The following is a 14631-nucleotide window of genomic DNA, read 5'->3' on the forward strand; positions in this document are numbered from 1 at the left end:
AATAACAAAATGAGAAAGCATCCAGAGGTATCAAGCAATGGGTGACCATGTACGTGAGCTGCAACATTTCTCACACCAATTTCATGACATGGATTTCCTTGCTGCAGTCCTTTCTCCCAATATATTTTCTGTGCTGAGTGGATAATGTTTCCAGCTGGTGACAGGAGGGCATTTTTTTCATCACAAACCAATATGCATTTAGTTTCAGGCCACCTTATGTTTTTACAAGATATAGTTTTTCTTTTCAGAAGACTATTTGAGAGTGAAATTGAATAAGGGTGTTTTAATAGTACATGAAGTATGTGGGTGGCTTTGCTTGCTGTGTTTTAGGAGATGCTGCACCTTCAATTTAACAGACAATGCTACGCTTCAGTAGACCATTATATTGCTCCACTATTCCTAACATAGCAGTCATATCGAAATTGTATTGCTGCATTATACAAGTATGGTTAATTAAACCCAGATATCAGCCCAAGCTCATACAATAGCTGTGTGTGGTTAAAGGAGAAGCAATGAGTTAGGGAAAAAAAAAAATCCTAGTGAAAAAGAAAACGAAAAAGGGAGGGAGGGAACAGGAACAGTTCAAGCCAGAGCACCGATGGTAGGGGAGCAATTGGATGGTGACCACCGGTGCTGCAGCCTGACCTGCACTCCGTGCCCTGCAGCCATGCTGGGTAATTAGGGGATCCCTTAGGTTTTTGCAACATTATTACAGGAAAACACATACATTACTGCATGGAACTAAAGAGGGATAGTACAAATGAAGCATAACTGACAGTTTTTAAGATAGATGTCCAGCTAAGGTTTACTTAATATCTCTGTAGTGCTAGGCATAATAGGGCTGTGGGTTAAACACGTCTGGAGTAAAAAATATGTATATCCTCTGCACTATCCTTCCTTCCTGCTCCAGCTGACGTTTAATGCACGGTTGAAAACAATCAAGTACAAATAGTTGTGCTTGAAAGAAAAGTTGATATTCAGACTGCGGTTGTGTGGGACTACAAAAATTACTTGTTGTGTCTTTGATCATATTCCAGGGAGGCATAAGAAACTACAGCAATAGTACCTCCTGCTGTTGAGCAGGGCACCCTCGAACACGTGAAGGGCAAAGCAATGTGGGAATCCTCTGCGGACCTTGGCAGAAATTCAGAGTCTCGGTGTGTCGCTTAATGTGGAGTTGCCTGCTGTCCATCACTGCACTGTTATCATTTGAGTTTTCTTTTTATTTGGCTCATTTAAGTCTAGTACCTGAGCTTCAGAGAATAGTTGGCACTTTTAAGTGGTAGTTAAAAAAAAAACATTTTTCTTTGTACTCTTTTTATTGGTGCCTGTTGACCATAAACCTACAAGGGAGAGTTCACTCTGTCGTCAGTCTGTCCTTTAATACCCCATTCATAGCATGGCTTATTTCTATTGAAAACCAATCCAAAGAAATCCCAAAGGCACAGATGATTTTTGGGAAAAAAAGCATTAGTATACCGAACTGCTTTATGAAAGGACTAACGCTGGCTGAATTATAAAACCGAGTGAGCGTAGCTGCGATGCCAGCAGTTAGTATTAAAGTGCACTTATTCATGGCAAGCACTGCCAAACTAAACCTAGCTGTAGGTTGGTGGGCTTTCATTTACTGCTAAAGGCTTGTCATTGTTTATGTAAATATGGCATTAATCCCTGAACTTATGTCTTTGTAGTATTAGTTTAATATAAGGTGAACTAATACACTGAAGAGGTGAGTTTAAGAATGAACGCGTTGCTGCACAAACTGTGTGGTTTGCTCCACAGTGGGTGCTGGGCTTCGGTTGGGATCAGGTGTGGATCTTCAAGGAGGAGGCTGCGGAAGCGGGAGCCGTCATGCCTAGCGTGGCCTTGGCCGCAGGACGTGTTGCTCCCTGTCCTGCGGGGCGGTGGCCTCTGTGGAGCCAGGTCCCCTCATCCCAGCGATCTAGACTGAGGTCGCTCCTGGTAGGTCATGTTGTACGGACGTGGCAAAGAAACTGAGAAGAAACTCCATTTTACGTAAGGAGACTGAATTCTGGGAGCTGGTTGTCTGAAAAGGAGACCATAAGATAGGCAGTTTTCAATGCCTGCCTTTGGGTTTTAGACAATACGGTGAAAATGGGCAGTTGAAAAGCAGCTTCGTTTGAATGGTCAAAACCTGTGCAAGGCATTGCTAAGCATGCTGGGGAGACACTTATGGGATAATTTCACCTTTTATCAAAAACACTGCTGCCTTCAATTCACTGGTTTTGTTTTATTCATTAATTACCTTCCAGATGAGGACACATCAGCATACTTTTTCTCACTAGCTTTTTTCTTCTGTTGTGGTTCTTGGGAGTCATGTACGCAACTGGTTTAGATCTGATTTTTAATTATCCTTAAAATGTGAATATGCGACTACCTTCTTTTTCTTGTTCATGAAGTCCTCCCCACCAAATTGTTGGTGACATTAACCACTAACAGATTAATCTCTTTTTCTTGTTAGTAATTGAAGATATTTTTACTAGGCAAAGGTTCAAAAATTCACTAGCAACTCTGCTTGTTGCAAAGGCTTCTGGATAAATTAAGAAACTTCACACTCACAAGATACTCCACAGTACATAAACCAAATAAGGTTCTTCCACAACAATATTATCAACCTTTATTAAACAGAAATTCCAACATTTACACATACCAAATCCTGGGTTATTCAATAGGTGTCTATATTTTGTCAAAGCAGGTACAATTTAAATGTAAGTTTTGTGATAAATCCTTTCTGGTTTTCTCAATTCCACCTTGAGTATGATAACCTCAGATGTAAATGTCCCTGAAGTCTGGGATAAGTGCCTTATAGATAGCGCCTATAGTAACGTGTCGCACACTGAGATTTCAACTTACCCAACAGTGACATTGTTCAAATTCAAATCTGAATCTAATTTTCATTGTTTGGGGCACTCTCTAAAAATTATTTTTTACATTGTTTATATTGGAGTAACATTTTTTATACTCTTCAGTTTCCCTTTTTTTCCCCCTTCTTTCTTTTCTTTTCCTTTTCTCCAGGATCAAAAAAATTCAAAAGTATAGTTGATTGTAGTGCATTTCTTTATATACCTGTCCAGTGTGCTTTTTCACTAGGCTATACTGATTGGTGAACTACTTGAAAGGAAACAGTCAGCAGTTCTGTCTTGCTCCCCACAAGTCCTGAAGTTGTTTTTATTCCCTCTATGAAAATGGCTATGTCAGCAGAGAGTACAAAAGGAATCAAATTATACTTCATCTTATTACAAAACCACCTGGAAGTCAATGGAAACATCCCACTCCTCTTTGCCTTCCAGGTCTTTGATCCACTTGAAAAGCCTCATCCACTGTCAGGAGGGCTTACCTCCCTGCTAACTCAGCACTACAAGAAAGTATATTTAAACCGAAGGTTAGTCTTGAAGATGCCCAACAGAGTTTCCCCCCCCCCCGCCCAGCCCCGTGTTTCATCTTCTTCCCAATGCTCGATTTGGGTCTTCTAGGCACAACCCCAATACGGCCAACTCCAAGTGTCGAGAATCCAAGAGGCAACCTCCTTTTCCCTTCCTCCTCTCTAGGAAAACCTGCAGGATTTACTTTAATCACAGGGGCCAGCAAGCAACTAGTGTTGTAGGGGAAAGCTGGGGTTTTTGTGTTACTCCATGAGTGTTCTCAAAAAGTCCCCTGCTATTGGGAGGGTTGGCACCACTGCTATCTCTAACAGGCCATGTTCTGTGTGGGACTTAACGGGCTTCTTCTTAGCAGCCCATCACTGGCAGCCCATTAACCTCATTGGCAACGTAGCTACAAACAGCACCTGACCCAATTCTTCCCAATTTCTTCCCACCTGGCACCTCTGGGATGCCTGCCTCCTGGGGCAACCGGGAATGGTGGGAGTGCAGCACGGAGGGGGAAGGGTTACAGGTTTATTCACTGGTCGGCCTCCAGGATCCACCCTGTAATGAAGCCTCTCTATTCTCACGTACGCAGAAGCACACACATGCACACGTGCACATTCAGGCTGCCGCGCTGTGACCGTGCAATCCACTTTCAGAGCTCATGCTCGTCTCTTTAATATTTGATAGCTGTTTGGCAGTCAGCAGAGAGGAGCGGAGCTTCTCATTATGTAACTCCTATTAGAAGTTAGGGTTTGATAAAGCCTAAGTCGCTTTTCTCATTATGGGAAATAAAGTGCGTTTCTCACTTCTTTGCATCCAAATGCTAGCCTTTGATGTCTGTACTTGGCCCTCACTGCAGCTAAAATCTCTTGTGGCGTGTACTTCATAGCCGTGCAGAATAACAGCGTGTTCTTCACCCTACCGATTAAGGAGATGCCGAATGATGTCAAGTTGAGGTTGGAAGTGGTTTTCTGCTCTACAACCACACAGCTGTGCACTAGAAGCTTATTAATGCCTTTTCAGGATCTCCAAACCCAGTTGCAATGAGATTACTCTGTTCCCATTTCTTCTCCTGCCTTTCTTGTAAACTTACACCTCCCTGCTTGCTTGCTCTTGCTGCAGTGCAACAGAGGGATTAAACCGAGTTCATCTTCCCTTTTTGCCCTGATGCTTTAGTGTGTTTCAAAATAAAATAAGGTTGTGATAAATTGCACCCTGAAGAAACCAGAAGCTTAGAAGGAGGCTTTAAGTTTTAGGGAAAAATTAAAGTGTCCAAAGCAGCAGGCAAACTGAAGATAATTTGAAAGCTTATAACTCCCTCCACTTCTGCGAAGCTGAGATTCTCCCCTGGACCTATCCCTCTCACTCGTCTATGTTCTTAAAGAAAATCTCTGACAACTATTATTCTCTCTGTTACTACAACACTATGTTCAGTACTTTAAGCTTTACAGGGTGGGAGAAATGCCTAGCATGACCTTCAGTCTTGGGTATCCTTCTTTCTTTATCTTTTAGAAATGCTTCCCCAAATACAGACCTTTTTTTGGCTTTTTTATTTCATGTGGTGTTGAAGCCGGTCCTGTGATTTCATGTATTTTTAAGTTGGCAGATTGAACTGCAGGTGATAAAGGCTCTACTTTATCCTGTAAACCAAACTGCCTTTATTAATCCCCCGGGCTTATCATGAGGCTCCAGACTTTTTTTGTTCCTCCCTCCTAAAAGTGAGCTTCATGTTTGAGAGAAGTAGCTAACCGATAGTGGGAAATGTCTGTTTGTCCGCTTGCTGGGTGCAGGACGGATGCGCTCGGGAGGAAGAGGCTTGTGGGGAGGTATGCGTCTCCCTCCCCGTGCAATGCTCCGTGGTTTCTGTGATGTGGCCGCCCGTCCTGCGTGAACTGAACTGAGACCCATCCATTCATTTCCTGTAGGCCAAGGAGCAGCCATTACCTACGCTAATGGCTTTTAGTCATTACTGATGTGGACTGAAGTTGAACCCTTTATGGGCTTTGTGTCTGGGGATAATGGATAAGCGTAGCAACCAGTTTCCAGCTCACCCAATTTAAAGATTTTGCTATATCAGCATGTGCTTGCTTTTTACAAATCTGCTCGGTTGAGCTTCTGTATACCAAACCCCACTTTCATTTATGCCTCTGTGAAGCGCCATGAAAAGATATAGTTTTAAATAACGATTATCAGTATTGCAAAGGATGTAAAATGATGTGCACTAGGGGAAGTTTATTTCCTTGTTTGGAGTCGGAGAAGGATGTAATTTTGCAAAATAAAAAGGCAATATTATTTTAAGATGCAACTGTGTTGGGTATCAGATGTGCTTAATTTTAAGTTTTAATAAGGATGAACTAATCAAAACTCAAATTAATTTGTTCATAGGGAAAAAAACCGTACAGCTTCTGTTTTCAGGTGCCAAATTCCAAACATCTTAAATGGTCTGATTTTTTAGAGTTTTCTTATTACCTAACCTTTGAAAATCAGCATTGAGATATCCTGAAACTGAGCCTTTTTAAAACCAGTTTTGACACATACCAGAATATGCTTAAAAAATAGAACTATCTTTTGAGAGGACAGGAGTTGATTTATCCCTGCCCCTGTTGTTTGCAAAACAAAACTATATGTGAGATATAGTTTCTAGTCTCTTCAGCCAAGGAAGTTTTTCAGAACAGAAGGCCCATTCGTTTCAAGAATATATCACAATACTCTGCTTTTTGCTTATAGAAGAGATGATTTTTCTGACTTACAAACACACACAGAGGTCTTTGTGAAGGTAGGGTCCTACACAAGTGGGTTGTGGATATGGGGTTTGGTGCTACCAAGAATAAACCCGTGCAACTTGCCATGGGATGTAATAGAAGCCGTGTATTTAGCAACATTAAAAGAAAGGTTAGAAGTTTATGAGAAAGCTTGTAAGGTCAATCCAGAATTTTTGTGATATCTGCCAAAACAGAAGGTCTGCAAGGGATTTCACTTTCCTGTTGAACAATAAGCATCTTAAGACTTCAAGGAATATACCAAACTAGTTATTACAAGAACTGAAGTATTTCAAAATGTAGTAATGTATTTTGCATGTTTTTGCAGAATATACTAGTATTGGGCATAAACCCCCCATAAATTATCTACAGATTCCTATGCAATCTCTAATACATTAGGTAGAATCTGCTTTGTCAGTTACTTTAAATACCTCCAGCATCAAAAAAATAAAGCTTAAGCTGAAGGATGGAAGTAGCCTGTGGGTGCATGTTCTGCGTTGCTCCCACGAGAACAAGCAACCCATCAAACCAGGCACAGCAACTCCTCTCTACAGATTTTAGAACTCTACTAAAGATTTTAGGATGGAAGAATGGATATTTTAAGGGTGGTATCAGGTGTACAAAATGACAAGTGTATGCAATTGCCAAATACACATTTAAGTCAAGTAGGCAATAACAGACAACCACAGTGACTACCATGGCTTTTTGTAATCTCTAAGAGTTGATGAGGCATAGAAACCTGGAAGTAAAATCCATCTGGGATCTCTTCCACCTCTGAACAGGTAAAATTGAATATAAAAATTCATAGAATATAATGTGCAGTGGGTTAGAAAAAACAGGTGAATGTCAGAAGACTGGAATTCTGGAAGAAATAAGACAAATACAGATATGGCAAAGTTTCTTAGTGAAAAAGAAGTGACTGCTAATACACAGAGACCATGAAGAGACCACAGTAGTCAGGTCTTTGTATCTCTCAGTATCCGAAGAGGTAAGAAAGGAAAAGTTCGTAGCAAAGTATTAGAGGTTTTTTAGAGAAACTGAAAATCTTGTCCCTTCCTTTCAATTCTGTCTGGAGGTCTAATAAAAGATATTATCTCTCAATACAAACCTTGTCTTTCAAGAAAAGATTTACATGCCTATGTGACATGAAATCCATTAAGCAGATCTAATTAGACATCCATGCCAGAATGTCCCCCGAATTAATGAAATACATTCCAGTCAAAAGGAAATCTCAGGGGAGCACCTAAATGGGAACAATGCCTGATAAGTTATCTTTGGTTTCCTCCTTTCCCTCTGATAATGAAAATGTTCAGGCAACCAGAATTAATAACACTGTGAATAGCAAATAACGAGTCCCAGAACGCTGGAAGTAAAAAGCAAGTTGGACTTGTGGCCCTTTGACAACGTAACTGAAGGAGTCAAACTGAGCCTCTCAACCAAAATGATTGAAGCCTGATGCCGCCTGGTACATAAATATCATCCTTCCTATTTGCATATAGCTTTCTTTTTAATTTTTTTTCCCAATTTCTTAGTATTCAAGGTTATAACATGTCAAACATAACTAATGTGGCAATTTAATCAGGAGTTGCATTGCGTCTCATTTAAGGCTGAGTTATTTCTCCATCTATGAGAGAGAGAGAGAGAGAGAGAGAGACGTACAGCTTTTTATAGATGTTGTCCTCCTACACCATATAGGAAATGAATGTCAAAGCAGACAATAAAAGCAAATACCACTTCCTCTTGGAATCACGGAAGGAGGGACAGGCAGGAAAAAAAGCGGGCAGCACTAGAGAGAATAGCCTGAAAGACCCTCCAAAAATAGCCTGATGAAGACTAGAAGAGGCATGAGACAGCCTCCCCTGCCTGTCCTGCACACACAAGCCCCTCACCATTAGGGTCCCTGCAGCCGGGGACATTCCCAGCCCTTGGATCTGCTACCCCATCCCTAGCCAGAATCTCCCTCTCCCCGCCTGGGACAGAGCTGGGGCCGCCTGGCTTACTGTTGCCTGTCTGTCCCGCTGCGGTGGGCTGCTCCGGAGCTGGGTTTGGATGTGCCAGCCCTGGGGAAGCCCAAAGCAGGAGTCCCTACTGCTGCGAGGGACTCAGTGCCTCCGCATCGACACGCAGATGGTTTGCGAGGTTGGCCTCCAGGCTATGAGTACCCCAGATTTGCATCGCCCCGCTCAGTTGGTCAGGCTCCCAGCTACTGCCAGCGCCATGCTGTGTAAGATTGTGGACATCTATGTGACGTCTTCTGTTCTGAGTTTAACTTTCCTGCCCTTGGCCAGAGCAGGGTTTCCACCAGATACTGTAACAACGCAGAACACAAGTTCTATTGCCTTAATTATTTTTTAATTCATGTGAAAAGAAGCTGCATCTGCTCTAGCATCGGCAAATGAGCTGCACATTTTAATGGCTTTATTTCCTCGTAATATTTGTCCTAGATAAGGGCCGGTTGCTAATTATTCTGGCCCTGGTCCTTCCTTCCTCATTCCTGTTGAAATGTACCCCCTAATGTATCTTTACTCAGCACACAGAAAAGAAGCAGTGTCAGGCCTTCTCACTTTTCCATTACTTTTGACTGACAGCTTAAATTAAAATCCTTTACTTTGCTGACTTTCATTAAAAAGCAAGACAATTAGTGTTTGGGTGGAGAGGAGGATGAAAAAAATAGCAGCCTCCAAACATGAACTTTACAGCACTTTGAGCAAGAAGTTGTGACATAACCCTGTGTAAATAGCGTTGCCCCTTCTTCAAATCTGTAGCTGATGCAGCAGAGATTACAGCACAGACAAAACTACGTTGTAGCACGCCAGCTGCCCTGACTTCCCGGGTTTGCACTGCCTCTGGCAACCAGGAGTAAGATGTCTTTTGGATAAGCAAAATAGCTAAGCCTGGGGAATGTTAATCTTTAGGGACTCATGCTATTCAATTTTATTTTATTATGGGAGGGAGGAGAGAGGGGAGAAGAACATACTTCACAATTTTCTACGTAAATCTGTGCGTGTGTGTGTTCACGTGTGTATGCACACGTGCATCTGAGTGTGTGCTTTTTGTGTACAGTTCTCAACCCCATACGGTGCCAGCTTTCCCTGACCCCTCAGAAGCCTCCAGAAGTGGCAAGATAGAAGACCTCGCAGCAGGAACTGTCCCTAGCCAAGGTCTTTTCTTCGAGAAAATTATTCTTCTGCCTAAAATATTCGAAAGGGGCAAAATTGCTTCATGCTATCAAAAATAATCTATAAAGCAAAATGCCTAGCATGCATTATTGGTTGCAATGTGCAAGGCTACATACACATTTCTGTTGTTAAACCGGGGGATTAATTTAGGCTTGGCACGTAATGAATCAAGGAGATTTGTAAATAATTGCCTCGGAGATAAGTTGCAGAAAATCTTACATCTGCTTCTTTGTTAGTGCTTCTGGAGTGTTGTCATTTTAGGAAAGACTGAAACGAGCTGATGTAGATATATTTCCTCTCTCTTTAAATAGTCTTGTGCCGGGCAGTTGTTGGGTTGCTTCAGAGCAGCGCTTGCAGGAATTAGGATTTACACGCGCTCCTGTTGTCTGAGGGATGTCCAGCTCCTACGATTCATAGTCAGAGTCTTCCCTGAATTACTGGGAGCTGCGAATCTGGTTTTGAAGGGGAACTCAGTCCTGACCTTAGAGAATAATGCATTCAACTTCTCCACCAGTCGCCGCCTGCCCCCAGCAATGCGTAGCAGACATCCTCCTGGCTCTCACGCACGGCAGATGCACCTACTGCAAATTTTCAGTGTCAAATAAATATATTTTTCACATCTAACTGGAAGACGTGCGGACAAACAGGCACAGGCTGGCCCCACGTCTCGCTGGAGTGAAGGGAGTGAAGCTGGAGCAAAACCCCGGCTGGAGGGTGGAGAAGTGGCCGTAAACGCACCAAATTCTTTGTTCTCCCCCTGGGTGTGTTTTGACGTCTCTGCAGAGAAGCTCTCGTAAATCCTGAGCAGCAGCCCCAGAGCCGGGAGGGACCCGCCGACACAAAGCTGCCTTTCTAAACCTGCCCTTTGGAGACGGAGGAAGGACAACAGTAAAACCACCAGAATACTAGAGCCACCAGAAACTGCTAGCGTTTCTTCAGCCCAGCCTCTGTTTCCAGATGAGCCTAAGCTGTTTTCCTTTCTATTTTTATTTAATTTTTTTTTTCTTGGTTCTCAGTCTTTCCAGAGATTACTTTGTCCTTTTTTTCATAAGCCGTCAATTCACGCTGTGATCTGAGACACTGAGGGAATGGAGGATCTGATGCCAAAATGCTAACAGATTTAAGGTATCAAGAGGCAAGTCGCAGGAAATAACTCATTTGTTCAGGCATTTGGAGCAAATATTTATAAATTTCTTCAGAAATAATTCCCACTTCCCAAAGCCAAAAAGCAAAAGGCAGCTTTCCTGGATGTATTGAGACTCGTATGGATAACCAAGAATAGGCTGGAGAACAGGAGAGGAAGAAGCGATCTGCTTTGAATTTTTACAAGTTCTACCTTATAAATTAAGTAAAGTAGGATGCATTATGTCCAGGAAAAAGGACCTGGATTATGAGAACTCTGGAAAAAAAAAATGAGGTCCTTTCCTGACTGGCTAAGTTTACCCTAAAGTGAATGAAATGTCAGAATCAGGAAATGGAAAGCTGAATACTTTGGAAATAGTCTTCATCATAGTTCTCTTAGGAAACACTGGTTACTAGGCCTAATCGAAAAATATTTGCTCTGCTGGAAAGGTGTGATGAGAAAGAGAAATGTTTAACTGAAAACTGGAAATCAACGTACTCTTTTTTCATAAAAAGTTGAAATTTTCATGAGGTTAAATCTAATTGCATGAACTGTAGTCTATCAAAATAATTTGAACTAAGGTGTTCCACCTTTTGTTTTGATCGGTGCAATTACATTGACTTAATGAAGTTATGCCTGATTTGCGCAGATGCAAGTGAGAGCAGAACCATTCACATTCTGTCTTAAACACCCGCCACCAGAAGCAGGAAGGATGCAAGAGCGACTCATATTGATCAGTATACAATTGGGAATAAACTTCAAGCACTCTTACACAGAAAGAGCAAAAAAACCAAACCTAATTGGCTTACTTTTGTGCAAAAGTTGTTTATGGGCATTGTCAATTTGGAATAAAAGTGTGTGGAACTGACAAAAGCTCAGTGAATCCATACTAAACCCAGCAAACAGCTTATGCACTATTTGTGAACGGACTATGAGAATCAGAGGTTGCAGAAAATGGACCTGTATCTCACATGTCTGCAGCTCCCATCCGCTCCCGTGCTGTCTGGCTATTGCTGACTGGTTTGAGCTGCGATCTGCTGGTCAGGTGCGCCTCGCACAGAGGTCCCAGGGAGAGAGGGACCCACTGGTGGGGTGTGGGCTGTCCTTGGAGCCCCATCGCTGGTGCACCCCAGCTCCTCTTGGCTCATGCGATCGCGCAAATACCTGTTACACGGTCCTGCGTAGAGACACATCAACACAAACGACTTGACACCATGAATGTAGGAAGCTGTTACCTGTTACATCAGGTTAAGATACTGATTTAACTAGATCATCATAGGTCTATCTATTAACATTCATATTTTACTGGAGGAGCAGTTTATTTTGGTTTAGCTGGATCCTGAAAAAAACCAACCAAGCCCACCATCACAAAGCTGCCGCTCTCCCTAGTGATACAGCACCAAAATAAGCTGCTTCGAAATTACATTAAATTTGTCGTAAAACCAGTTTGGAATAAATATGGTTAAATTAATGCAAGTATTGATGAAGCATTATTCTCTTATAGTTGACAAGATTTGGGCCAATTTCTCACGTATTTCCAGCTTGTCTTTCCTTAGCATTTCTGGATTAGCAAAGGGACACTCATTGCCAGGTGCAAACCAGGTAGATCCTGCTCTTAACAGGCACCAGGGGTCTTCTTGTGCAACTTGTGCTGAGGTACTTTAAATTCACCCTGCTGAATGCAAGCTTAGGATAAAGCCTTAATATGATTTTGAGTATTGCTGGAATGCACTTTTGGCACGGATTATGGTAGTTATTTTAACAGTGCGGAGGGACATAAAATGATAGTTTAGGGCAGAAAAACAATGAGGTTATAATACACTGTTGAAACTGCTGGAGGAATAGAGGTAGGCAGGGTATGACTGTTGAAGCTGAAATCTGGCCAGGCAACCAGAAGTTGAGTGGTATCTCTTTTGAGCAGAGGTGATGGTCGACATGTGGTTTGGTTCTCCAGGCAGGGCTGCATGGCAGCCCCAGGAACTGGCTGCTGTCTGGGTTTGCTGCTGACTCAGAGGCAGAGGTGCCAGGTCTGGGATCACCAGCAACGCTTTGGGCAGCACCTTCGGTTTCATTTCAACATTTCCCGTTCAAAGACCACACCACCTCAGTGTGCTTATGTTCTCAGATGTGATACAGTCACGGTCCGATGTAGTATGGCTTCAGGCAGTGAAATCTGTAACTGCTTTGCCTGTGAAGTGGAAAGTATGTATAATGCACATGATATCTGTCACTAGTGTTTTATTCATTAAAGGCATCCTAGTTTTGTACTATTATGTCCTCAGCAGACCAGGCAGAACATATGCTTTGAATTGCAATCCGGAGGTTTAGTATACATTTCAGAAGGCCTGATGTCATCTTCAACTGCACAGGGCATTAAAATATTTTACAACTGATGCACGGTATGAATAGCCATGTGTATGAAAATAATTCACACTGTAATTTAGGGGCATTTGTACTCTACTCCAGCTCTAATTAAGGGTAGAATACAGTACTCCTCAAGTGTCAGAGATCGTGAACTGGCAGAGATTTTGCTTGTCAAGTTGCTGATTCTGGAAAAAACTTCACGGTACTTCCCATTGCCTTCACAACTGGCTCTGCTGTCAGTGGCACTACTCAAGTGGACAATGGTAACCATGTCTTTACGCAATCAGGCTCACATATATTAAAAAAAACAGTCTACCTGGATCTCACTTTCCTAGCCTTTCTGCAAGCCTGAGTCTGCAATGCAAGCAGATGAAATAGAAATGGAAGACTGGAAACAAAGCACAACACAAGTGAAGTGGCCCTGCTTCCCAAATATCCTGTTTGCTCTCTCTTACTGCTGCTAGCATTTCTATTTTGCCTATGGTGACTGTAAAAACAAATTGTACTGTTTGTGCTTTTCCTGTAAATTTTGGTGCAACTTTCCTCATGGTTTCCTTTTGTGTTCCAACCATATCTGATCCCTTGAAGCACAGGCTATCTTTTTATTTAACCCTTTTTATTTTTCCCCAAACCTTGCTGGCCAGTATTTGTATAGCATGTTGCTAGGCATACATGCAATTGTATTTTAAATGATTCTTATAGAATCATAGAATCACAGAATGGTTAGGGTTGGAAGGGACCTTAGAAATCATCTCGTTCCAACCCCCCTGCTGAGGGCAGGGACACCCTCCACTAGACCAGGTTGCCCAAAGCCTCATCCAACCTGGCCTTGAACACTTCCAGGGAGGGGGAATCCACAACCTCTCTGGGCAACCTGTGCCAGTACCTCACCACCCTCACCATCTTTCCTGTAGGCCCCCTTCAGGTACTGGAAGGCCGCAATTAGATCTCCCCGGAGCCGCCTTTTCTCCACGCTGAACAATCCCAACTCTCTCAGCCTGTCCTCACAGGAGAGGTGCTCCAGCCCTCTGATCAGCTTCATGGCCCTCCTCTGGACTCGCTCCAACAGCTCGATGTCTCTCCTGTACTGGGGACCCCAGAGCTGGACACAGTACTCCAGGTGGGGTCTCATGAGAGCAGAGTAGAGGGGCAGGATCACCTCCCTCGACCTGCTGGTCACACCTCTTTTGATGCAGCCCAGGACATGGTTGGCTTTCTGGGCTGCAAGCGCACACTGCCGGCTCATGTTGAGCTTCTCATCAATCAATACCCCCAAGTCCTTCTCCTCAGGGCTGCTCTCGATCCATTCCTTGCCCAGCCTATAGTCGTGCTTGGTACTGCACCGACCCACATGCAGGACCTTGCACGTGGCCTTGTTGAACTTCATGCGGTTTGCACGGGCCCACCTCTCCAGCCTGTCAAGCTCCCTCTGGATGGCATCCCTTCCCTCCAGCGTGCCGACCACACCACACAGCTTGGTGTCGTCGGCAAACTTGCTGAGGGTGCACTCGATCCCACTGTCCATGTCGCCGACAAAGATGTTAAACAGTGCCAGTCCCAGTACTGACCCCTGAGGAACACCACTTGTCACTGTTCTCCACTTGGACATCGAGCTGTTGACCACAACTCTTTGAGTGCGACCATCCAGCCAATTCCTTATCCACTGAGTGGTCCATCCATTGAATCCGTGTCTCTCCAATGTAGAGACAAGGATGTCATGTGGGACAGTGTCAAATGCCTTGCACAAGTCCAGGTAGATGACATCAGTTGCCCTTCCCTTATCCACCATCGCTGTAACCCCATCATAGAAAGCCACC

At 43.2% G+C, this 14631-nt stretch overlaps 1 protein-coding gene across 2 annotated transcripts in view; it reads left to right on the forward strand.

The window, feature by feature from the left end:
* Positions 1 to 14631, forward strand: part of SH3RF3 (SH3 domain containing ring finger 3) — a 259257-nt gene that overhangs the window by 89709 nt on the left and 154917 nt on the right. The window lies entirely within an intron of this gene.

Source organism: Grus americana, chromosome 1 (assembly GCF_028858705.1).
Source record: "Grus americana isolate bGruAme1 chromosome 1, bGruAme1.mat, whole genome shotgun sequence".
Taxonomy (NCBI): Eukaryota; Metazoa; Chordata; class Aves; order Gruiformes; family Gruidae; genus Grus; species Grus americana.